The sequence below is a fragment of the Oncorhynchus gorbuscha genome, linkage group LG14, assembly GCF_021184085.1.
Source record: "Oncorhynchus gorbuscha isolate QuinsamMale2020 ecotype Even-year linkage group LG14, OgorEven_v1.0, whole genome shotgun sequence".
Lineage (NCBI taxonomy): Eukaryota > Metazoa > Chordata > Actinopteri > Salmoniformes > Salmonidae > Oncorhynchus > Oncorhynchus gorbuscha.
Genome location: NC_060186.1, coordinates 65,825,631 through 65,850,224, shown reverse-complemented (window position 1 = coordinate 65,850,224; position 24,594 = coordinate 65,825,631). Strand labels below are relative to the sequence as shown.

Genomic DNA, 24,594 nt, shown 5'->3' with positions numbered 1-24,594 from the left:
TGTGTGTGTGTGTGTGTGTGTGTGTGTGTGTGTGTGTGTGTGTGTGTGTGTGTGTGTGTGTGTGTGTGTGTGTGTGTGTGTGTGTGTGTGTGTGTGTGTGTGTGTGTGTGTGTGTGTGTGGCTCACTGACACCGAAACTCGCTCTTTAATGTGGAACAAGACTGTGTTTCTCTCTTCTCTCAGAGAGCAGCAAAGGAAATATAACATGAAAGGGTCTTTTGTGCTCAGATTTGATTGCTTTTAAGGGTGATTGTTTTTCTAGGTGGAGGTTGTATTAAGTTGCAGGGGTTTAATGATGTTGAATACGATGAAAGAGTTGTGTGAAGATAGAATGCAGTGATTCATGTACAGGTGTAGAGAAAAACTAACGTAGAATCGTACTGTGCACTGCTTGAGTCATTGTCCTTCTGTAACTTTCTGTGGGGACTGAGATGTTCTGAAGTAGCATGACCACTGTGTCGAGACAAATTGTTGCCTCTGCTCTTGCTATAATCAAGCCCAAGATTGGGTGATGATGTTGCTAACCAATGGTCAGTCATCTCTGTCTTTGCTGGCCTGCTGTTTGGGCTAACCAAACCGTCTCTGCTGTTCTCCTGAAGGGAGAGAGAGGCTAGCAGTAATTACAGTCTCTTAATGAAAACATTTAGAGCAGATTACCCTGCAGCTCTGCCAGGGCTCCACGCTGTGGAAGTGTTTGGAATGAGATGGGGCCTCACGCTGTTGAAGTGTTTGGAAAGAGATGGAGCCTCAGGCTACTGAAGTGTTAGGAAAGAGATGGGTCCTCACCCTGTTGAAGTGTTTGGAAAGATATTGAGTCTAAATTATCTCCATCCTGAACACTTTGAAGCTCTTGCAGGGCCCCAGGCCAGCCCTACTACATCTAGCCCAGCCCAGCCCAGCCTCCAGCCCAAACTCTTCTAGCATAGTCCAGTCCTAGTCCCCATCCCCAGACAAAACCAACACTCATTATCCACAACACATATTCATACTCTGGACTGCTGACTACACTTTTTTCCCCACAGCTTTCAGTAGTTTCCACCCTCACAAAATAGTGCTAATATTTACAATCATCACTCATTACCTAGCTAAGATTTTTTTTATTTTAGGTACCTTGAGAGTTAATGTTTTATTCATGAGTAGGAATCAAACAAGAGCCCAGATTTCCCCATCCATTACTGACAGGATTAACAGACTGGTGGAAAGTAAGGAGGAAAAGAGGAGGGCATTTTCATGCTACGGGGTAAAATGTAAGCAATCTTTGTTTTAATATACCCCTTTAATGAAGCTGTAGAGAGAGCAAGATAGAGAGGGGAGGGGGGAGTTTCTTCCAGACATAGGGAGATTCATCTTTGCATTAGCCTTTGTGTTAAACATGTATCTAGTGGAGGACGAGACAGAAACATTCAGACTAACCTACATAGGCGTCCTAGGGATGCCTTTAATCAACCTAACTGTTCCACCTATCCTCCTTCACTTTCACTCTGAAACATATTACTCGCTGGAACTACTTTGTGTTAAAACTTAATCAGGGGTGGATTTGTCCAAGTTAAAGTCTTTCTGAAGAATCTGAGAATTGACTAACCTGCAGTGTTGAATCTCTGGCAAGCGTTCAGTCAGCCCATTCCTTCTTCAATTTCTTTGAATCCCATTGAGGTACTAGTTAAATCCAGTGGTACATTGGTCATTATCAGAACACCGTAGCAGCATTACGCCTGTAGATTCCCACAAATAGGAAATGGAAAACCTTGCCTGTTAGCTACAGTATAAATACATGTAACTCCACATCTTACTCCCATTGGTTTCCTACCCAGTCCCAGAAAGCTACAAGCTCCATTGGTTTTCATCCTAGCTCCTAGCTCAGCCTGAGCCATATAGTAATTGATTTAAAAAAAATCTCTCTATAATTGGGATAGAAAATCACCTCTCTCCCATATCTAAGTAATGCATCTGTTTCTCAATCATCAGTCCTTCTGTAGCTCAGTTGGTAGAGCATGGCGCTTGTAATGCCAGGGTAGTGGGTTCGATCCCCGGGACCACCCATACGTAGAATGTATGCACACATGACTGTAAGTCGCTTTGGATAAAAGCGTCTGCTAAATGGCATATATTATTATTATTATATTATCTCGGATACCCAACAGCACACGATGGCTCTCCACCCAAATAACTGCATTTAATAAATTAAGCGAATCAAATAAGGGCTCTGTTGATAAAAAACAAGGTGCCAGTCTATATTAATAAACACTGGTTAGAGCCACTGGACTTCCTGAAAGAGGGTTCAACTTGGAGACCACATCTGATTTGTTTGATTATAATTGGGATATCTGACTTGGGTAACATCACTCTATGTGACCCTTATGGCTTAGTTCAATCCCACTCACTCGCTAAAACTGAACCCTAACCCTTGGCCAACAACAATCAGGGGTTGAGACCACTTTTGAAAATGTATTTGTGTCATCCATCTCTAGCTCTGGTCCCTATCTCTTTCTTCATGTCCTTTGTTCAACCGTCCATCCCTATCATCAGAACTAACAGAAAGTGAGAGGTTGTGATTATCCAGTCACCGTGGTTTCCGGCGACTGTAGTGGCCTGCCATGGTTGCTACTGCAGGCATTGCTGATGTGATGTGCCGCTCTAGTCTGGTCCTTCAGTCCTGCTCACTGGCTCTGGTACAGGAATCCTGGTTGGCACATTCACTTTGACTCATCGTTCCTTCAGCTACCTGTTTGTGTTGTGGTACCGGTGAGTCAGTTAGTAGCTGTAGGTATTGCTTTCCTCAATGAATCACTGAAAGTAGGGCTGAGTGACTCACTGGTTTGTGTATTTTATTCTACTGTCCACACTCTATTGGGGTTTCTTCAGCTTCCTTGCCTTGTACTTCACGAACAGCAAGTTGCACGTCAGCTCAATTAAATCATCTTCTAAAATATCATATTTTATTGTTGTAACCAGAAAAGTAAAGCCTCTCTCAGTGATGGTGGGAGCTGTTGTGAGCCCTTGATTGTGAAATGCCACACATCATGGCTGTGGAAAATCACATTTGTCATGGTGATAACCACAAACCTTTCACTGATGTTCAGTGTGGGGTGTCTTGGGAGAAGAAAGCACCGCAATAAGACTGGTTCCTGCTGGGAATGATAGTGGCTATAACACACACACACACACACACACACACACACACACACACACACACACACACACACACACACACACACACACACACACACACACACACACACACACACACACACACACACACACACACACACACACACACACACACACACACACACACACACACACACACACACACATTGTGGGCCTAGAGGAATGACCCTGTGTGTGGAGCCTCAGTGCCTATGAATGGTGTTAGTGCCCTCGTGCGCCGTCAGCCAGCTAAGCCCTTCTGAGCCCCGCAGGACAGACACAGTATATCCCTACAGGCCAACACACACTGTCACCACAGGGGTGAAGCTCCACAGAGAGGGCTGTCACAGAGCAGCCAACTCCCTGGCATAGAGCCAACACAAACACACACACACTTTCTCTCCCTCTCAAACACACTCACTCGAGCAGAGTGCAGCGTTACCACAGCAACGGAGATTGATGTCACTGCACTCACCCAAAGAGGCCAGTTGAGTTTATTTTCATAGTGTTGCATTGTGTGCACGGTCCTTCTGACCCCACATGCCTCTCTGAGCTGTGTAAAAATGTCAAGTACCAAACATCGCCATATTGGCTGTCAGTTCACATAGTCAACTGTCTGTTTTGGTAGTAGTGACAAATCCCTGTAAGTCTCCAGCAATCAGCTTCCCAGCTGAGGCTGATTGAGACCCCAGAGAGGTGCAGCCTGGCACACACACGCGCGTGCGCACGCACACACGCACACACACACACGCACGCACACACACAGACACACACATACACACACGCACGCCACAAAGGGCATCTCTCAGTAGGCACACACAGTTCCAGATCGTGTATGTGTATGCACGTGCATGTGCACTTCTGTGTTTCTTAACAGTCACACACTAACCAGCCACAGAGAGAGAAAGAGAGAATGTGTGTGTGGCCTTCCAGACGAGGACAATGGCAGAAGCTACACAGGGTTTTATTACCATGGCATTCTCCAGCCAACAGCACAAGCCCAGCAGCTGTAACTGCCCACTGGGTCATAGAGGCATTGAGATGCTGCCTTTTTGTTAGGATGGAAACACAGAGAAAATGTCTCACGCTGACACACTAATGGCCTTGTTGTTGGCCAAATCGGTGACTGCGCTACCACTGGGGATATTTAGGACTGTTTGGATTTTGGAAACATTAGCCAAAAGGGACAATATGCTATGAAAGTGAATGTGGCATGTATTGTTGTTAAGTGATTACTGGAGACACATTGAGAAAGCTACATGGAGAAAATGTTGAATCCACTGCTCTGTTTTAGTTGTCTGTAGCCGGTCTTGTTGCTATATACGTTGCTAGTGCTTGACCACTGGCCACTGACCAGTCAAGGTCATAGTGGCTAGTTATTGTATACTACTCACTGTTGAAGTAATGTACCTAGTGACCATCTATCTCACTGTTTTAATAATGTACCTAGTGACCATCTATCTCACTGTTTTAGTAATGTACCTAGTGACCATCTATCTCACTGTTGCAGTAATGTACCTAGGGACCATCTATCTCACAGTTGCAGTAATGTACCTAGTGACCATCTATCTCACTGTTGCAGTAATGTACCTAGTGACCATCTATCTCACTGTTTTAGTCATGTACCTAGTGGCCATCTATCTCACTGTTTCAGCCATGTACCTAGTGACCATCTATCTCACTGTTGCAGTAATGTACCTAGTGACCATCTATCTCACTGTTGCAGTAATGTACATAGTGACCATCTGACTGTTGCAGTAATGTACCTGGTGACCATCTATATCACTGTTGCAGTAATGTACCTAGTGACCATCTATCTCACTGTTCCAATAATGTACCTAGTGACCATCTGACTGTTGCAGTAATGTACCTGGTGACCATCTATATCACTGTTGCAGTAATGTACCTAGTGACCATCTATCTCACTGTTGCAGTAATGTACGTAGTGACCATCTGACTGTTGCAGTAATGTACCTAGTGTCCATCTGACTGTTGCAGTAATGTACCTAGTGACCATCTATATCACTGTTTCAGTAATGTACCTAGTGACTATCTATCTCACTGTTGCAGTAATGTACCTAGTGACCATCTATCTCACTGTTGCAGTAATGTACAAAGTGACCATCTAGCTCACTGTTGCAGTAATGTACCTAGTGACCATCTGACTGTTGGAGTAATGTACCTGGTGACCATCTATCTCACTGTTGCAGTAATGTACCTGGTGTCCATCTATCTCACTGTTGCAGTAATGTACCTAGTGACCATCTATCTCACTGTTGCAGTAATGTACCTAGTGACCATCTATCTCACTGTTTTAGTCATGTACCTAGTGGCCATCTATCTCACTGTTTCAGCCATGTACCTAGTGACCATCTATCTCACTGTTGCAGTAATGTACCTAGTGACCATCTATCTCACTGTTGCAGTAATGTACATAGTGACCATCTGACTGTTGCAGTAATGTACCTGGTGACCATCTATATCACTGTTGCAGTAATGTACCTAGTGACCATCTATCTCACTGTTCCAGTAATGTACCTAGTGACCATCTGACTGTTGCAGTAATGTACCTGGTGACCATCTATATCACTGTTGCAGTAATGTACCTAGTGACCATCTGACTGTTGCAGTAATGTACCTGGTGACCATCTATATCACTGTTGCAGTAATGTACCTAGTGACCATCTATCTCACTGTTGCAGTAATGTACCTAGTGACCATCTGACTGTTGCAGTAATGTACCTAGTGTCCATCTGACTGTTGCAGTAATGTACCTAGTGACCATCTATATCACTGTTTCAGTAATGTACCTAGTGACTATCTATCTCACTGTTGCAGTAATGTACCTAGTGACCATCTATCTCACTGTTGCAGTAATGTACAAAGTGACCATCTAGCTCACTGTTGCAGTAATGTACCTAGTGACCATCTGACTGTTGGAGTAATGTACCTGGTGACCATCTATCTCACTGTTGCAGTAATGTACCTGGTGTCCATCTATCTCACTGTTGCAGTAATGTACCTAGTGACCATCTGACTGTTGCAGTAATGTACCTGGTGACCATCTATCTCACTGTTGCAGTAATGTACCTGGTGTCCATCTATCTCACTGTTGCAGTAATGTACCTGGTGACCATCTGACTGTTGCAGTAATGTACCTGGTGACCATCTGACTGTTGCAGTAATGTACCTGGTGACCATCTATATCACTGTTGCAGTAATGTACCTGGTGTCCATCTATCTCACTGTTGCAGTAATGTACCTAGTGACCATCTGACTGTTGCAGTAATGTACCTGGTGACCATCTATATCACTGTTGCAGTAATGTACCTAGTGACCATCTGACTGTTGCAGTAATGTACCTGGTGACCATCTATCTCACTGTTGCAGTAATGTACCTGGTGTCCATCTATCTCACTGTTGCAGTAATGTACCTGGTGACCATCTATCTCACTGTTGCAGTAATGTACCTAGTGACCATCTGACTGTTGCAGTAATGTACCTAGTGACCATCTATATCACTGTTGCAGTAATGTAGCTGGTGACCATCTACCTCACTGTTGCAGTAATGTACCTAGTGACCATCTATCTCACTGTTGCAGTAATGTACCTGGTGACCATCTACCTCACTGGTGCAATATTGTACCTGGTGACCATCTATATCTCGGTTCCAGTAATGTACCTAGTGACCATCTGACTGTTGCAGTAATGTACGTAGTGACCATCTATCTCACTGTTCCAGTAATGTACCTGGTGACCATCTATCTCACTGTTGCAGTAATGTACCTAGTGACCATCTATCTCACTGTTGCAGTAATGTACCTGGTGTCCATCTATCTCACTGTTGCAGTAATGTACCTGGTGTCCATCTATCTCACTGTTGCAGTAATGTATCTGGTGTCCATCTATCTCACTGTTGCAATATTGTACCTGGTGACCATCCATCTCACTGTTGCAGTAATGTACCTAGTGACCATCTATCTCACTGTTGCAGTAATGTACCTGGTGTCCATCTATCTCACTGTTGCAGTAATGTACCTAGTGACCATCTGACTGTTGCTGTAATGTACCTGGTGACCATCTATCTCACTGTTGCAGTAATCTGCCTACTGACCATCTCTCTCACTGTTCCAGTAATGTACCTAGTGACCATCTATCTCACTGTTGCAGTAATGTACCTAGTGACCATCTGACTGTTGCAGTAATGTACCTAGTGACCATCTATCTCACTGTTGCAGTAATGTACCTGGTGACCATCTACCTCACTGGTGCAATATTGTACCTAGTGACCATCTGACTGTTGCAGTAATGTACCTGGTGACCATCTATATCACTGTTGCAGTAATCTGCCTAGTGACCATCTCTCTCACTTTTGCAGTAATGTACCTAGTGACCATCTATCTCACTGTTGCAGTAATGTACCTGGTGACCATCTATATCACTGTTGCAGTAATGTACCTAGTGACCATCTTACTGTTGCAGTAATGTACCTGGTGACCATCTATATCACTGTTGCAGTAATGTACCTAGTGACCATCTATCTCACTGTTCCAGTAATGTACCTAGTGACCATCTGACTGTTGCAGTAATGTACCTGGTGACCATCTATCTCACTGTTGCAGTAATGTACCTGGTGACCATCTATATCACTGTTGCAGTAATGTACCTAGTGACCATCTTACTGTTGCAGTAATGTACCTGGTGACCATCTATATCACTGTTGCAGTAATGTACCTAGTGACCATCTATCTCACTGTTCCAGTAATGTACCTAGTGACCATCTGACTGTTGCAGTAATGTACCTGGTGACCATCTATCTCACTGTTGCAGTAATGTACCTAGTGACCATCTGACTGTTGCAGTAATGTACCTAGTGACCATCTATCTCACTGTTGCAGTAATGTACCTAGTGACCATCTGACTGTTGCAGTAATGTACCTAGTGTCCATCTGACTGTTGCAGTAATGTACCTAGTGACCATCTATATCACTGTTTCAGTAATGTACCTAGTGACTATCTATCTCACTGTTGCAGTAATGTACCTTGTGACCATCTATCTCACTGTTGCAGTAATGTACCTGTGACCATCTAGCTCACTGTTGCAGAAATGTACCTAGTGACCATCTGACTGTTGCAGTAATGTACCTGGTGACCATCTATATCACTGTTGCAGTAATGTACCTAGTGACCATCTGACTGTTGCAGTAATGTACCTGGTGACCATCTATCTCACTGTTGCAGTAATGTACCTGGTGTCCATATATCTCAATGTTGCAGTAATGTACCTAGTGACCATCTACCTCACTGTTGCAATATTGTACCTGGTGACCATCTATATCACTGTTCCAGTAATGTACTTAGTGACCATCTGACTGTTGCAGTAATGTACCTAGTGACCATCTATCTCACTGTTGCAGTAATGTACCTGGTGTCCATCTATCTCACTGTTGCAGTAATGTACCTGGTGACCATCTGACTGTTGCAGTAATGTACCTGGTGACCATCTATATCACTGTTGCAGTAATGTACCTGGTGTCCATCTATCTCACTGTTGCAGTAATGTACCTAGTGACCATCTGACTGTTGCAGTAATGTACCTGGTGACCATCTATATCACTGTTGCAGTAATGTACCTAGTGACCATCTGACTGTTGCAGTAATGTACCTGGTGACCATCTATCTCACTGTTGCAGTAATGTACCTGGTGTCCATCTATCTCACTGTTGCAGTAATGTACCTGGTGACCATCTATCTCACTGTTGCAGTAATGTACCTAGTGACCATCTGACTGTTGCAGTAATGTACCTAGTGACCATCTATATCACTGTTGCAGTAATGTACCTGGTGTCCATCTATCTCACTGTTGCAGTAATGTACCTAGTGACCATCTGACTGTTGCAGTAATGTACCTGGTGACCATCTGACTGTTGCAGTAATGTACCTGGTGACCATCTATATCACTGTTGCAGTAATGTACCTGGTGTCCATCTATCTCACTGTTGCAGTAATGTACCTAGTGACCATCTGACTGTTGCAGTAATGTACCTGGTGACCATCTATATCACTGTTGCAGTAATGTACCTAGTGACCATCTGACTGTTGCAGTAATGTACCTGGTGACCATCTATCTCACTGTTGCAGTAATGTACCTGGTGTCCATCTATCTCACTGTTGCAGTAATGTACCTGGTGACCATCTATCTCACTGTTGCAGTAATGTACCTAGTGACCATCTGACTGTTGCAGTAATGTACCTAGTGACCATCTATATCACTGTTGCAGTAATGTACCTAGTGACCATCTATATCACTGTTGCAGTAATGTACCTAGTGACCATATATATCACTGTTGCAGTAATGTACCTGGTGACCATCTACCTCACTGGTGCAATATTGTACCTGGTGACCATCTATATCTCGGTTCCAGTAATGTACCTAGTGACCATCTGACTGTTGCAGTAATGTACGTAGTGACCATCTATCTCACTGTTCCAGTAATGTACCTGGTGACCATCTATCTCACTGTTGCAGTAATGTACCTAGTGACCATCTATCTCACTGTTGCAGTAATGTACCTGGTGTCCATCTATCTCACTGTTGCAGTAATGTACCTGGTGTCCATCTATCTCACTGTTGCAGTAATGTATCTGGTGTCCATCTATCTCACTGTTGCAATATTGTACCTGGTGACCATCTATCTCACTGTTGCAGTAATGTACCTAGTGACCATCTATCTCACTGTTGCAGTAATGTACCTGGTGTCCATCTATCTCACTGTTGCAGTAATGTACCTAGTGACCATCTGACTGTTGCTGTAATGTACCTGGTGACCATCTATATCACTGTTGCAGTAATGTACCTGGTGACCATCTATCTCACTGTTGCAGTAATCTGCCTACTGACCATCTCTCTCACTGTTCCAGTAATGTACCTAATGACCATCTATCTCACTGTTGCAGTAATGTACCTAGTGACCATCTGACTGTTGCAGTAATGTACCTGGTGACCATCTATCTCACTGTTGCAGTAATCTGCCTAGTGACCATCTCTCTCAATTTTGCAGTAATGTACCTAGTGACCATCTATCTCACTGTTGCAGTAATGTACCTGGTGACCATCTACCTCACTGTTGCAATATTGTACCTAGTGACCATCTGACTGTTGCAGTAATGTACCTGGTGACCATCTATATCACTGTTGCAGTAATCTGCCTAGTGACCATCTGACTGTTGCAGTAATGTACCTAGTGACCATCTATCTCACTGTTGCAGTAATGTACCTAGTGACCATCTGACTGTTGCAGTAATGTACCTAGTGTCCATCTGACTGTTGCAGTAATGTACCTAGTGACCATCTATATCACTGTTTCAGTAATGTACTTAGTGACCATCTGACTGTTGCAGTAATGTACCTAGTGACCATCTGACTGTTGCAGTAATGTACCTAGTGACTATCTATCTCACTGTTGCAGTAATGTACCTTGTGACCATCTATCTCACTGTTGCAGTAATGTACAAAGTGACCATCTAGCTCACTGTTGCAGAAATGTACCTAGTGACCATCTGACTGTTGGAGTAATGTACCTGGTGACCATCTATCTCACTGTTGCAGTAATCTGCCTAGTGACCATCTCTCTCACTTTTGCAGTAATGTACCTAGTGACCATCTATCTCACTGTTGCAGTAATGTACCTGGTGTCCATCTATCTCACTGTTGCAGTAATGTACCTGGTGACCATCTGACTGTTGCAGTAATGTACCTGGTGACCATCTATATCACTGTTGCAGTAATGTACCTGGTGTCCATCTATCTCACTGTTGCAGTAATGTACCTAGTGACCATCTGACTGTTGCAGTAATGTACCTGGTGACCATCTATATCACTGTTGCAGTAATGTACCTAGTGACCATCTGACTGTTGCAGTAATGTACCTGGTGACCATCTATCTCACTGTTGCAGTAATGTACCTGGTGACCATCTACCTCACTGGTGCAATATTGTACCTGGTGACCATCTATATCTCGGTTCCAGTAATGTACCTGGTGACCATCTATCTCACTGTTGCAGTAATGTACCTAGTGACCATCTATCTCACTGTTGCAGTAATGTACCTAGTGACCATCTGACTGTTGCAGTAATGTACCTAGTGTCCATCTGACTGTTGCAGTAATGTACCTAGTGACAATCTATATCAATGTTTCAGTAATGTACCTAGCGACTATCTAGCTCACTGTTGCAGTAATGTACCTAGTGACCATCTATATCACTGTTGCAGTAATGTACCTAGTGACCATCTATCTCACTGTTCCAGTAATGTACCTAGTGACCATCTGACTGTTGCAGTAATGTACCTGGTGACCATCTATATCACTGTTGCAGTAATGTACCTAGTGACCATCTGACTGTTGCAGTAATGTACCTAGTGACCATCTATCTCACTGTTGCAGTAATGTACCTAGTGACCATCTGACTGTTGCAGTAATGTACCTAGTGTCCATCTGACTGTTGCAGTAATGTACCTAGTGACCATCTATATCACTGTTTCAGTAATGTACCTAGTGACTATCTATCTCACTGTTGCGGTAATGTACCTTGTGACCATCTATCTCACTGTTGCAGTAATGTACAAAGTGACCATCTAGCTCACTGTTGCAGAAATGTACCTAGTGACCATCTGACTGTTGGAGTAATGTACCTGGTGACCATCTATCTCACTGTTGCAGTAATCTGCCTAGTGACCATCTCTCTCACTTTTGCAGTAATGTACCTAGTGACCATCTATCTCACTGTTGCAGTAATGTACCTGGTGTCCATATATCTCAATGTTGCAGTAATGTACCTAGTGACCATCTACCTCACTGTTGCAATATTGTACCTGGTGACCATCTATATCACTGTTCCAGTAATGTACTTAGTGACCATCTGACTGTTGCAGTAATCTGCCTAGTGACCATCTCTCTCACTTTTGCAGTAATGTACCTAGTGACCATCTATCTCACTGTTGCAGTAATGTACCTGGTGTCCATCTATCTCACTGTTGCAGTAATGTACCTAGTGACCATCTGACTGCTGCAGTAATGTACCTGGTGACCATCTATATCACTGTTGCAGTAATGTACCTGGTGACCATCTATATCACTGTTCCAGTAATGTACTTAGTGACCATCTGACTGTTGCAGTAATGTACCTAGTGACCATCTATCTCACTGTTGCAGTAATGTACCTGGTGTCCATCTATCTCACTGTTGCAGTAATGTACCTAGTGACCATCTATCTGACTGTTGCAGTAATGTACCTAGTGACCATCTATCTCACTGTTGCAGTAATGTACCTAGTGACCATCTGACTGTTGCAGTAATGTACCTAGTGTCCATCTGACTGTTGCAGTAATGTACCTAGTGACAATCTATATCAATGTTTCAGTAATGTACCTAGCGACTATCTAGCTCACTGTTGCAGTAATGTACCTAGTGACCATCTATCTCACTGTTACAGTAATTTACCTAGTGACCATCTATCTCACTGTTGCAGTAACCTAGTGACCATCTATCTCACTGTTGCAGTAATGTACAAAGTGACCATCTAGCTCACTGTTGCAGTAATGTACCTAGTGACCATCTGACTGTTGCAGTAATGTACCTAGTGACCATCTATCTCACTGTTGCAGTAATCTGCCTAGTGACCATTTCTCTCACTTTTGCAGTAATGTACCTAGTGACCATCTAACTGTTGCAGTAATGTACCTAGTGACCATCTATCTCACTGTTTCAGTAATCTGCCTTGTGACCATCTCTCTCACTTTTGCTGTAATGTACCTAGTGACCATCTATCTCACTGTTACAGTAATATAACTAGTGACCATCTATCTCACTGTTGCAGTAATGTACCTGGTTACCATCTACCTCACTGTTGCAATATTGTACCTGGTGACCATCTATATTACTGTTCCAGTAATGTACTTAGTGACCATCTGACTGTTGCAGTAATGTACCTAGTGACCATCTATATCACTGTTGCAGTAATGTACCTAGTGACCATCTATCTCACTGTTGCAGTAATGTACCTGGTGTCCATCTATATCACTGTTTCAGTCATGTACCTCTTGACCATCTATCTCACTGTTACAGTAATATACCTAGTGGCCATCTATCTCACTGTTACAGTAATATACCTAGTGGCCATCTATCTCACTGTTTCAGTCATGTACCTAGTGACCATCTATCTCACTGTTACAGTAATATACCTAGTGACCATCTGACTGTTGCAGTAATGTACCTAGTGACCATCTATCTCACTGTTGCAGTAATCTGCCTAGTGACCATTTCTCTCACTTTTGCAGTAATGTACCTAGTGACCATCTATGTCACTGTTACAGTAATATACCTAGTGGCCATCTATCTCACTGTTTCAGTAATCTGCCTTGTGACCATCTCTCTCACTTTTGCTGTAATGTACCTAGTGACCATCTATCTCACTGTTACAGTAATATAACTCGTGACCATCTATCTCACTGTTGCAGTAATGTACCTGGTTACCATCTACCTCACTGTTGCAATATTGTACCTGGTGACCATCTATATCACTGTTCCAGTAATGTACTTAGTGACCATCTGACTGTTGCAGTAATGTACCTAGTGACCATCTATATCACTGTTGCAGTAATGTACCTAGTGACCATCTATCTCACTGTTGCAGTAATGTACCTGGTGTCCATCTATATCACTGTTTCAGTCATGTACCTCTTGACCATCTATCTCACTGTTACAGTAATATACCTAGTGGCCATCTATCTCACTGTTACAGTAATATACCTAGTGGCCATCTATCTCACTGTTTCAGTCATGTACCTAGTGACCATCTATCTCACTGTTACAGTAATATACCTAGTGACCATCTGACTGTTGCAGTAATGTACCTGGTGACCATCTATCTCACTGTTGCAGTAATCTGCCTAGTGACCATCTCTCTCACTTTTGCAGTAATGTACCTAGTGACCATCTATCTCAATGTTGCAGTAATGTACCTAGTGACCAACTACCTCACTGTTGCAGTAATGTATCTGGTGTCCATCTATCTCACTGTTCAAATCAAATCAAATCAAAATTTATTTGTCACATACACATGGTTAGCAGATGGTAATGCGAGTGTAGCGAAATGCTTTTGCTTCTAGTTCTGACAATGCAGTGATAACCAACAAGTAATCTAACTAACAATTCCAAAACTACTGTCTTATACACAGTGTAAGGGGATAAGGAATATGTACATAAGGATATATGAATGAGTGATGGTACAGAGCAGCATACAGTAGATGGTATCGAGTACAGTATATACATATGAGATGAGTGTGTAGACAAAGTAAACAAAGTGGCATAGTTAAAGTGGCCAGTGATACATGTATTACATAAGGATGCAGTCGATGATGTAGAGTACAGTATATACATATGCATATGAGATGAATAATGTAGGGTAAGTAACATTATATAAGGTAGCATTGTTTAAAGTGGCTAGTGATATATTTACATCATTTCCCATCAATTCCCATTATTAAAATGGCTGGAGTTGGGTCAGTGTCAATTACAGTGTGTTGGCAGCAGCCACTCAATGTTAGTGGTGGCTGTTTAACAGTCTGATGGCCTTGAGATAGAAGTTGTTTTTTAGTCTCTCGGTCCCAGCTTTGATGCACCTGTACTGACCTCGCCTTCTGGATGATAGCGGGGTGAACAGGCAGTGGTTCGGGTGGTTGATGTCCTTGATGATCTTTATGGCCTTCCTGTAACAACGGGTGGTGTAGGTGTCCTGGAGGGCAGGTAGTTTGCCCCCGGTGATGCGTTGTGCAGTCCTCACTACCCTCTGGAGAGCCTTACGGTTGAGGGCGGAGCAGTTGCCGTACCAGGCGGTGATACAGCCCGCCAGGATGCTCTCGATTGTGCATCTGTAAAAGTTTGTGAGTGCTTTTGCTGACAAGCTGAATTTCTTCAGCCTCCTGAGGTTGAAGAGGTGCTGCTGCGCCTTCTTCACGACGCTATCAGTGTGAGTGGACCAATTCAGTTTGTCTGTGATGTGTATGCCGAGGAACATAAAACTAGCTACCCTCTCCACTACTGTTCCATCGATGTGGATAGGGGGGTGTTCCCTCTGCTGTTTCCTGAAGTCCACAATCATCTCCTTAGTTTTGTTGACGTTGAGTGTGAGGTTATTTTCCTGACACCACACTCCGAGGGCCCTCACCTCCTCCCTGTAGGCCGTCTCGTCGTTGTTGGTAATCAAGCCTACCACTGTTGTGTCGTCCGCAAACTTGATGATTGAGTTGGAGGCGTGCGTGGCCACGCAGTCGTGGGTGAACAGGGAGTACAGGAGAGGGCTCAGAACGCACCCTTGTGGGGCCCCCGTGTTGAGGATCAGCGGGGAGGAGATGTTATTGCCTACCCTCACCACCTGGGGGCGGCCCGTCAGGAAGTCCAGTACCCAGTTGCACAGGGCGGGGTCGAGACCCAGGGTCTCGAGCTTGATGACGAGCTTGGAGGGTACTATGGTGTTGAATGCCGAGCTGTAGTCGATGAACAGCATTCTCACATAGGTATTCCTCTTGTCCAGGTGGGTTAGGGCAGTGTGCAGTGTAGTTGAGATTGCATCGTCTGTGGACCTATTTGGGCGGTAAGCAAATTGGAGTGGGTCTAGGGTGTCAGGTAGGGTGGAGGTGATATGGTCCTTGACTAGTCTCTCAAAGCACTTCATGATGACGGAAGTGAGTGCTACGGGCGGTAGTCGTTTAGCTCAGTTACCTTAGCTTTCTTGGGAACAGGAACAATGGTGGCCCTCTTGAAGCATGTGGGAACAGCAGACTGGTATAGGGATTGATTGAATATGTCCGTAAACACACCGGCCAGCTGGTCTGCGCATGCTCTGAGGGCGCGGCTGGGGATGCCGTCTGGGCCTGCAGCCTTGCGAGGGTTAACACGTTTAAATGTCTTACTCACCTCGGCTGCAGTGAAGGAGAGACCGCATGTTTTCGTTGCAGGCCGTGTCAGTGGCACTGTATTGTCCTCAAAGCGGGCAAAAAAGTTATTTAGTCTGCCTGGGAGCAAGACATCCTGGTCCGTGACTGGGCTGGGTTTCTTCTTGTAGTCCGTGATTGACTGTAGACCCTTCCACATGCCTCTTGTGTCTGAGCCATTGAATTGAGATTCCACTTTGTCTCTGTACTGACGCTTAGCTTGTTTAATAGCCTTGCGGAGGGAATAGCAGCATTGTTTATATTCGGACATGTTACCAGACACCTTGCCCTGATTAAAAGCAGTGGTTCGCGCTTTCAGTTTCATGCGAATGCTGCCATCAATCCACGGTTTCTGGTTTGGGAATGTTTTTATCGTTGCTATGGGAACGACATATTCGACGCACATTCTAATGAACTCGCACACCGAATCAGCGTATTCGTCAATATTTCCATCTGACGCAATACGAAACATGTCCCAGTCCACGTGATGGAAGCAGTCTTGGAGTGTAGAGTCAGCTTGGTCTGACCAGCGTTGGACAGACCTCAGCGTGGGAGCCTCTTGTTTTAATTTCTGCCTGTAGGCAGGGATCAGCAAAATGGAGTCGTGGTCAGCTTTCCCGAAAGGGGGGCGGGGCAGGGCCTTATATGCGTCGCGGAAGTTAGAGTAACAATGATCCAAGGTTTTACCACCCCTGGTTACGCAATCGATATGCTGATAAAATTTAGGGAGTCTTGTTTTCAGATTAGCTTTGTTAAAATCCCCAGCTACAATGAATGCAGCCTCCGGATAAATGGTTTCCAGTTTGCAAAGAGTTAAATAAAGTTCGTTCAGAGCCATCGATGTGTCTGCTTGGGGGGATATATACGGCTGTGATTATAATCGAAGAGAATTCTCTTGGAAGATAATGCGGTCTACATTTGATTGTGAGGAATTATAAATCAGGTGAACAGAAGGATTTGAGTTCCTGTATGTTTCCTTCATCACACCATGTCCCGTTAGTCATGAGGCATACGCCCCCGCCACTCTTCTTACCAGAGAGATGTATGTTTCTGTCGGCGCGATGCGTGGAGAAACCCGTTGGCTGCACCGCCCTGGATAGCGTCTTCCCAGTAAGCCATGTTTCCGTGAAGCAGAGAACGTTGCAGTCTCTGATGTCCCTCTGGAATGCCACCCTTGCTCGGATTTCGTCAACCTTGTTGTCGAGAGACTGGACATTGGCAAGAAGAATGCTGGGAAGTGGTGCGCGATGTGCCCTTTTTCGGAGTCTGACCAGAACACCGCCGCGTTTCCCTCTTTTTCGGAGACGTTTCCTTGGGTCGCTGCATGCGATCCATTCCGTTGTCCTGTTTGTAAGGCAGAACACAGGATCCGCGTCGCGGAAAACATATTCTTGGTCGTACTGATGGTGAGTTGACGCTGATCTTATATTCAGTAGTTCTTCTCGACTGTATGTAATGAAACCTAAGATGACCTGGGGTACTAATGTAAGAAATAACACGCAATATTGTACCTGGTGACCATCTATATCACTGTTGCAGTAATGTACCTGGTGACCATCTATATCACTGTTGCAGTAATGTACCTAGTGACCATCTGACTGTTGCAGTAATGTACCTGGTGACCATCTATATCACTGTTGCAGTAATGTACCTAGTGACCATCTATCTCACTGTTGCAGTAATGTACCTAGTGACCATCTGACTGTTGCAGTAATGTACCTGGTGACCATCTATATCACTGTTGCAGTAATGTACCTAGTGACCATCTATCTCACTGTTGCAGTAATGTACCTAGTGACCATCTATCTCACTGTTACAGTAATTTACCTAGTGACCATCTATCTCACTGTTCCAGTAATGTACCTAGTGACCATTTCTCTCACTTTTGCAGTAATGTACCTAGTGACCATCTATCTCACTGTTACAGTAATTTACCTAGTGACCATCTCTCTCACTTTTGCAGTAATGTACCTAGTGACCATCTATCTCACTGTTACAGTAATATAACTAGTGACCATCTCTCTCACTGTTGCAGTAATCTGCCTAGTGACCATCTCTCTCACTGTTGCAGTAATGTACCTGGTGACCCATCTATATCACTGTTCCAGTAATGTACTTAGTGACCATCTGACTGTTGCAGTAATGTACCTAGTGACCATCTATATCACTGTTGCAGTAATGTACCTAGTGACCATCTATATCACTGTTGCAGTAATGTACCTAGTGACCATCTATCTCACTGTTGCAGTAATGTACCTGGTGTCCATCAATCTCACTGTTGCAGTAATGTACCTGGTGACCATCTATCTCACTGTTGCAGTAATGTACCTGGTGTCCATCTATCTCAATGTTGCAGTAATATACCTAGTGGCCATCTATCTCACTGTTGCAGTAATGTACCTGGTGTCCATCTATCTCAATGTTGCAGTAATATACCTAGTGGCCATCTATCTCACTGTTTCAGTCATGTACCTAGTGACCATCTATCTCACTGTTACAGTAATATACCTAGTGGCCATCTATCTCACTGTTTCAGTCATGTACCTAGTGGCCATCTATCTCACTGTTTCAGTCATGTACCTAGTGGCCATCTATCTCACTGCTTCAGTCATGTACCTAGTGACCATCTATCTCACTGTTTCAGTCATGTACCTAGTGACCATCTATCTCACTGTTACAGTAATATACCTAGTGACCATCTATCTCACTGTTACAGTAATATACCTAGTGGCCATCTATCTCACTGTTGCAGTAATATACCTAGTGGCCATCTACCTCACTGTTGCAGTAATATACCTAGTGGCCATCTATCTCACTGTTACAGTAATATACCTAGTGACCATCTATCTCACTGTTACAGTAATATACCTAGTGGCCATCTATCTCACTGTTGCAGTAATATACCTAGTGGCCATCTATCTCACTGTTTCAGTCATGTACCTAGTGACCATCTATCTCACTGTTACAGTAATATACCTAGTGGCCATCTATCTCACTGTTTCAGTAATCTGCCTAGTGACCATCTCTCTCACTTTTGCAGTAATGTACCTAGTGACCATCTATATCACTGTTGCAGTAATGTACCTAGTGACCATCTGACTGTTGCAGTAATGTACCTGGTGACCATCTATATCACTGTTGCAGTAATGTACCTAGTGACCATCTATCTCACTGTTGCAGTAATGTACCTAGTGACCATCTGACTGTTGCAGTAATGTACCTGGTGACCATCTATATCACTGTTGCAGTAATGTACCTAGTGACCATCTATCTCACTGTTGCAGTAATGTACCTAGTGACCATCTATCTCACTGTTACAGTAATTTACCTAGTGACCATCTATCTCACTGTTCCAGTAATGTACCTAGTGACCATTTCTCTCACTTTTGCAGTAATGTACCTAGTGACCATCTATCTCACTGTTACAGTAATTTACCTAGTGACCATCTCTCTCACTTTTGCAGTAATGTACCTAGTGACCATCTATCTCACTGTTACAGTAATATAACTAGTGACCATCTCTCTCACTGTTGCAGTAATCTGCCTAGTGACCATCTCTCTCACTGTTGCAGTAATGTACCTGGTGACCCATCTATATCACTGTTCCAGTAATGTACTTAGTGACCATCTGACTGTTGCAGTAATGTACCTAGTGACCATCTATATCACTGTTGCAGTAATGTACCTAGTGACCATCTATATCACTGTTGCAGTAATGTACCTAGTGACCATCTATCTCACTGTTGCAGTAATGTACCTGGTGTCCATCTATCTCACTGTTGCAGTAATGTACCTGGTGACCATCTATCTCACTGTTGCAGTAATGTACCTGGTGTCCATCTATCTCAATGTTGCAGTAATATACCTAGTGGCCATCTATCTCACTGTTGCAGTAATGTACCTGGTGTCCATCTATCTCAATGTTGCAGTAATATACCTAGTGGCCATCTATCTCACTGTTTCAGTCATGTACCATGACCATCTATCTCACTGTTACAGTAATATACCTAGTGGCCATCTATCTCACTGTTTCAGTCATGTACCTAGTGGCCATCTATCTCACTGCTTCAGTCATGTACCTATCTATCTCACTGCTTCAGTCATGTACCTAGTGACCATCTATCTCACTGTTTCAGTCATGTACCTAGTGACCATCTATCTCACTGTTACAGTAATATACCTAGTGACCATCTATCTCACTGTTACAGTAATATACCTAGTGGCCATCTATCTCACTGTTGCAGTAATATACCTAGTGGCCATCTACCTCACTGTTGCAGTAATATACCTAGTGGCCATCTATCTCACTGTTACAGTAATATACCTAGTGACCATCTATCTCACTGTTACAGTAATATACCTAGTGGCCATCTATCTCACTGTTGCAGTAATATACCTAGTGGCCATCTATCTCACTGTTTCAGTCATGTACCTAGTGACCATCTATCTCACTGTTACAGTAATATACCTAGTGGCCATCTATCTCACTGTTTCAGTAATCTGCCTAGTGACCATCTCTCTCACTTTTGCAGTAATGTACCTAGTGACCATCTGACTGTTGCAGTAATGTACCTAGTGTCCATCTGACTATTGCAGTAATGTATAAAGTGACCATCTAGCTCACTGTTGCAGTCATGTACCTAGTGGCCATCTATCTCACTGCTTCAGTCATGTACCTAGTGACCATCTATCTCACTGTTTCAGTCATGTACCTAGTGGCCATCTATCTCACTGTTGCAGTAATATACCTAGTGGCCATCTATCTCACTGTTGCAGTAATGTACCTGGTGTCCATCTATCTCAATGTTGCAGTAATATACCTAGTGGCCATCTATCTCACTGTTTCAGTCATGTACCTAGTGACCATCTATCTCACTGTTACAGTAATATACCTAGTGGCCATCTATCTCACTGTTACAGTAATATACCTAGTGGCCATCTATCTCACTGTTTCAGTCATGTACCTAGTGGCCATCTATCTCACTGCTTCAGTCATGTACCTAGTGACCATCTATCTCACTGTTACAGTAATATACCTAGTGACCATCTATCTCACTGTTACAGTAATATACCTAGTGGCCATCTATCTCACTGTTGCAGTAATATACCTAGTGGCCATCTACCTCACTGTTGCAGTAATATACCTAGTGGCCATCTATCTCACTGTTACAGTAATATACCTAGTGACCATCTATCTCACTGTTACAGTAATATACCTAGTGGCCATCTATCTCACTGTTGCAGTAATATACCTAGTGGCCATCTATCTCACTGTTTCAGTCATGTACCTAGTGACCATCTATCTCACTGTTACAGTAATATACCTAGTGGCCATCTATCTCACTGTTTCAGTAATCTGCCTAGTGACCATCTCTCTCACTTTTGCAGTAATGTACCTAGTGACCATCTATCTCACTGTTGCAGTAATGTACCTAGTGACCATCTGACTGTTGCAGTAATGTACCTAGTGTCCATCTGACTATTGCAGTAATGTATAAAGTGACCATCTAGCTCACTGTTGCAGTCATGTACCTAGTGGCCATCTATCTCACTGCTTCAGTCATGTACCTAGTGACCATCTATCTCACTGTTTCAGTCATGTACCTAGTGGCCATCTATCTCACTGTTGCAGTAATATACCTAGTGGCCATCTATCTCACTGTTGCAGTAATGTACCTGGTGTCCATCTATCTCAATGTTGCAGTAATATACCTAGTGGCCATCTATCTCACTGTTTCAGTCATGTACCTAGTGACCATCTATCTCACTGTTACAGTAATATACCTAGTGGCCATCTATCTCACTGTTACAGTAATATACCTAGTGGCCATCTATCTCACTGTTTCAGTCATGTACCTATGGCCATCTATCTCACTGCTTCAGTCATGTACCTAGTGACCATCTATCTCACTGTTACAGTAATATACCTAGTGACCATCTATCTCACTGTTACAGTAATATACCTAGTGGCCATCTATCTCACTGTTGCAGTAATATACCTAGTGGCCATCTACCTCACTGTTGCAGTAATATACCTAGTGGCCATCTATCTCACTGTTACAGTAATATACCTAGTGACCATCTATCTCACTGTTACAGTAATATACCTAGTGGCCATCTATCTCACTGTTGCAGTAATATACCTAGTGGCCATCTATCTCACTGTTTCAGTCATGTACCTAGTGACCATCTATCTCACTGTTACAGTAATATACCTAGTGGCCATCTATCTCACTGTTTCAGTAATCTGCCTAGTGACCATCTCTCTCACTTTTGCAGTAATGTACCTAGTGACCATCTATCTCACTGTTGCAGTAATGTACCTAGTGACCATCTGACTGTTGCAGTAATGTACCTAGTGTCCATCTGACTATTGCAGTAATGTATAAAGTGACCATCTAGCTCACTGTTGCAGTAATGTACCTAGTGACCATCTGACTGTTGCAGTCATGTACCTAGTGGCCATCTATCTCACTGTTCCAGTCATGTACCTAGTGGCCATCTATCTCACTGTTCCAGTCATGTACCTAGTGGCCATCTATCTCACTGTTTCTTGTTTTACTAGTTAAGGACCGTATTCATTCTACCATTCACTACTGTTCTGTCTAAGCAACATAGTGAAACACAGACCATCATCGTATTAGGAGTCAGATGGAAAGTGATTTCATTTTCTTTGGTCAGATTGCATGTTATTTCATCACCATCATCATATACGTATTGGATGTGGTTTTTCAGTATTGCTTCAGTTGACTGGGATGAGTTTCAACATCATTTGAGTCCATTGATGTTTGAATTAAAGTCAGTAGCTTGAGCTTTGCTATGATGTCTTTTTCACTGGGGTTTGTTTTAGGGTGATTTCATGACTGGTTTGCAGTGATTGCATTGTTTATTTGCAACAGAGCTCCACATTTTTCTTTGGATTTAGACACACACACACACACTGATTTTATAGCCAGGTTTGCTCATTAAACAAGTTTACTGTGTCCAGCCCACTACATTACCCCGATGAGTGGCTGGTTTTTGATCCAATCTGCCAGTGACAATATATTTTATCCTCAGCCCAAGAACACACACACACACACACACAAGCACACGCAAGCACACACACCAACTCACACAAGCACACACACCGCTCGCACACACACACACACACACACACACACACACACACACACACACACACACACACACACACACACACACACACACACACACACACACACACACACACACACACACACACACACACACACAGATCACACCACCCTCTGGAGAGTCCTGCGGTTGTGGGCGGTGCAGTTGCCATATCAGGCGGTGATACAGCCCGACAGGATGCTCTCAATTGTGCATCAGTAAAAGTTTGTGAGGGTTTTCGGGCCCAAGCCACATTCCTTCAGTCACACACAGTATCTGCGCATGTGCAAGTGTTACGCTTCACATTCTTAAAACGTGGTAGCCAAAACAGCAAAGAAGTTTAGCTTCGCGCTCCAACGCTCTTAGTTGATCATTTACATTTACATTTAAGTCATTTAGCAGACGCTCTTATCCAGAGCGACTTACAAATTGAAATTTGTATGTGTTCCCCACTTAGCCTGCGCTGGGAGTCTGGGCTGCATCATGTTAGCTCCCCACTTAGCCTGCGCTGGGAGTCTGGGCTGCATCATGTTAGCTCCCCACATAGCCTGCGCTGGGAGTCTGGACTGCATCATGTTAGCTCCCCACTTAGCCTGTATTGGGAGTCTGGACTGCATCATGTTAGCTCCCCACTTAGCCTGTACTGGGAGTCTGGACTGTATCATGTTAGTTCCCCACTTAGCCTGTGCTGGGAGTCTGGGCTGCATCATGTTAGCTCCCCACATAGCCTGCACTGGGAGTCTGGGCTGCATCATGTTAGCTCCCCACTTAGCCTGCTCTGGGAGTCTGGACTGCATCATGTTAGCTCCCCACTTAGCCTGTACTGGGAGTCTGGACTGTATCATGTTAGCTCCCCACTTAGCCTGTACTGGGAGACTGGGCTGCATCATGTTAGCTCCCCACTTAGCCTGTACTGGGAGTCTGGACTGCATCATGTTAGCTCCCCACTTAGCCTGCGCTGGGAGTCTGGACTGCATCATGTTAGCTCCCCACTTAGCCTGGTATTGTGACAACACTAACTTACGTTTAACCCTTTCCCTGTTGGTCACCATGCTTGGTGACTTTTCATACTATTCTCTAGCTACTGTTATGCTGGTGAATGAGGACCCAAAAGCGACTTAACGAAAACAGAGTCTTTATTCCAGTAAATGACAAAAGTAATAATCCTGGAAAAATCAAGTAGAAAACAAAACAGGAAAAAACTTAAATCCACTCGTAGTAACGAGGACAGACTGGAGACTCGACCATTGACTGCAGGTTGCTTCGGGAAGGCACCGACCGTAGCAGACTTAGACACCTGCTCACACGCAGCATCTGAAGG

The 24,594-nt window shown here is 43.8% G+C and overlaps 1 protein-coding gene across 2 annotated transcripts in view; it reads left to right on the top strand.

Moving 5' to 3' along the window:
* The window catches only part of LOC123995702 (MAM domain-containing glycosylphosphatidylinositol anchor protein 2-like), a 423,303-nt gene that overhangs the window by 231,769 nt on the left and 166,940 nt on the right, over positions 1 to 24,594 (top strand). The window lies entirely within an intron of this gene.